The sequence below is a fragment of the Camelina sativa genome, chromosome 15, assembly GCF_000633955.1.
Source record: "Camelina sativa cultivar DH55 chromosome 15, Cs, whole genome shotgun sequence".
In the NCBI taxonomy this organism is placed as follows: Eukaryota; Viridiplantae; Streptophyta; class Magnoliopsida; order Brassicales; family Brassicaceae; genus Camelina; species Camelina sativa.
In genome coordinates, this window is record NC_025699.1 from 21371422 (window position 1) to 21374780 (window position 3359).

The 3359-nt window shown below is 38.0% G+C and overlaps 1 pseudogene; it reads left to right on the forward strand.

Moving 5' to 3' along the window:
- The window catches only part of LOC104748656, an 8460-nt pseudogene that overhangs the window by 3043 nt on the left and 2058 nt on the right, over positions 1-3359 (forward strand).

Sequence of the window (3359 nt, forward strand, 5' to 3'; positions counted from 1 at the left end):
AATCTTTCTAATAATGCAAGTTTCAATATTTTCTGGGTTTTTGACTTTGATCACCATGTATTGTTGTGAGTAGTTTCCTTAGGATCTTGAGGATGGGTTAGGATGGATTGATCTTGTGGTTTGTGTGACTTGGTCAAGCTTGATTGTTGTAGATCTCTTCTAGGGTAGATGATCTTAATGATGATTCTATATCTGAGAGGATAGAGTCTGATTTCAAGTTTCTTAGCATCACACCAATGTTTAGGAAGCATAGATAAGGCTAGATCTAGAGCTTACCATTAGGCTTGCTAAGAGATTAGGAGTCTTGTTTGGTTTGAGATGTATTGCTTAATGCCTGCTTGCGTAGATTCTTTACTTTGTGAGAACAAGTCTAGAAGATGCTCAGGCTTGATTGTTTCTTGACCATGAGAGTGGGAGAAACTTGTCTTAGATTCATATGTCTAGAGATCAGCTCATAGTTTGCTTGAGATTTGTTGACCAAGTTAGACAGCCACAATGATCTTGTTGCTTGCTTGTTGCTTGCTTGTTGCTTGATTTGCTTTAGCATTACTCTGTTTTTATTGCATTGCTCTGTTTCCCGGATTTGACTAGCTCGACCACCCACTCGACCTACACTCGGTCGAGTGCTGCTCGAGTTCATCCCCAGAACTCTGTGTTTTATGATTTGTGATTGTCCTGTTTCATTCCTGTTTCATTCTAGTTGCATACATTTAGTTTTCAGTTTATTAATTGTCTTGCATTAGTTCATTAGTAGTAGTTTCTATTTCTGTTCTTGCATCATTTCTGTTATAATCATCTTGTTTTATTTGCATCTAGTTCTTAGTTCTTGTAGTTTACTTTCTGCTTTTTACATTTTCATTTTAGGATTGTTAGTGACAAACAATCTTTACACTTGGCTTGACTTAGATTCATATGCATNCTTGGATATTACACACCAAGAAACAAAGAAATGTTCTAGACAAAGAACAAAGAGATAGACTCATAAAATGAAAAGGAAATTGATTGATGATTCTCAAATGAGATTACATGTGTTTATATAGGGTTTAAGAAACTTGGTAACAAAGCCAAGTATTAATTGTTCTTGAAACTAAAAAATAATAAAAATAGTAAGTTGAATGAAGATTCAACCCTTGGTGCATGTTTCTCTTCCCAAGGTGTCTTTCCCAAGGTGAGTTGAACTCCATTTTCGTCATCCTGCTTTGACCACAAAATAAAGTGATTATTTTGGGCTTTCTTGGGCTTGTATTATGCTCAAATTGGGCTGGACTTGTTAGATATCATCCCCAATAGAAATTCCCATGTTCTCTTTGCCTATAATCTATTATTAGCCCAATAAGTGCATCCTTGAACTTCTCTCTCTTTCACTCCTTGGTCCAATTTGCTGATGATAAACAACATGAGCTGTACATTTCTTCACTTTTGGCTTAGTAGAAACAACTCCTGGAAGCTCCTAAACCAATTGGACCTAGNTGGCTTGACTTAGATTCATATGCATATCTTGATTGTTCACAAACACTCATTTAGGATTGACACCTCTTATACTGCAACTGCATAAGGGGAATTGAAACACCCATCCATCCATTCTATATCTCATCATCATAACATTCATCTTTCACCATCCCACAAATATNTGTTGAACAAGGCTTAAGGATCTTCTTGGATGGTCTCATGATCATATCAAGTACTTAATGTTGTTTAAAAGCTCATTGTTTACTTTAACTTTTACATGTTCATACCCCTTGACCGTTCAGCAAACAAAGCGGTAGAAACCAATGAGATGTGGAGGGTACGGCAGAATGAGATTGAGCTAAAGATCTAAGACTCAGGAGGAGAGAAAGAGAGGAAAGCAGTAGTAGTAGCCACATGAAGCAGAATGGTAGTTTCCTGAAAAGGAGTCTGGATAAGAGATGCAGCTCAGGTGATGAGAAAAAGGTTACGTGTACATCATTAAACAAGAGTTGATATTCAGAAGATGATGAAGGCTTACGAGATGATGAAATTGAGACTTTTCTCCAATCACGGTCTGTCCTTTCACAGTCAACCTAGCAGCAGCTTCTTTCACTTTTGGGTTTGCTAGCCTATCCTCGTTCTCTTTCATGTATCCTAAAATGTCTTCTTAATCTCCGACAGGAAAAAACGTGGCAGAGGCTCTATCGGTCCTATGATGGATGAAACAGGCCCTTATCTTCCCGCAGAGAAGGCACAGTTGCAAAGTTCCGATACAGGAGGAAAGGTAGTTCTGGGCCCAATGAGACCATCTTCACTGAGACAAGATAGATATTGAGCATGGTCAGAGAATAAGATAGGAGTATGATAAGATTCATCAAACATACTACAGGAAGAAGCCATCTACCACGTCAGCTAGTGATGAGTCAAAGGAAGAGCAAGTGTTGACTAGTCAGTTGGAGTGAGTTGACTAAAAGAATCTAGACGAATTAGAAGGTTTAAGGTTACAAGCTGTGGAGTATAAGAGCCGTTGTATCTTCGGATCTTCCTCTATTCACTCTTATGCCTAATCTGAGCTGTAAATTTTTCTTGCCATGTGCTTGAGACCCGAGTGATGTACTCGGTGAAGATCAATGTTGAACTCGCTTCTTTGATTGAGTATTTCTCTTATTTATTCGTGTTATCAACTCTGTAACAATCGATCCTTTTCTAATTGCATATTGTTCAAATTTGATTGAGTTCACTAGTACTAGTGATGTTCATATATTTTACCATGTTTTCCCTTAGTTTATTCACATCTTTAGCATCTTTTGTTAGCCATTTTTACCATTATTGTGTAGCTTTAGGACTAATCATACATTCGAGTTTAGTTGCATTGCATTTGCATCTTTTCATGCATAAACAGGTGATTTTGGAGCTTAAAGAGTATGGAAGCAATGCTGAAGAGAAGTGAAGCAATCATGAAGGGAAAGCAAGGGAGTTAAGGCTGAAGAACCAAGGTCCGGAGTCCAGCTCGACCAAGCACTCGATCGTGTGGGAAGATGGACTCGACCGAGTGGAGAATGCACGAGAGAAGCCAGCTCGACCTACCACTCGACCGAGCACTGGTCGAGTTGACCGAGCCGTTGACTACTTTGACTTTTCCCATTTTTAGGGCTTCCACTCCCCTTCCTATATAAAGCCTTGTACCTGCAGCCACCAAAAGGAGTGAGCTTTTTAGATATTCCCTAAACCTAGTTTTTACCTTTTTGGGATTTATTCCTTTTGCACTTTTATTTTTCTTAGATTTTTGTACTTGAAAAAGACTAGATTCTTCAATATTGTGAGTTTCATAACTTTCTTAATATTGAGAATTTGAGTTTGATCCTTTTATCAATATTAAAGATCTCTGTTTTATCTTTCTAATAATGCAA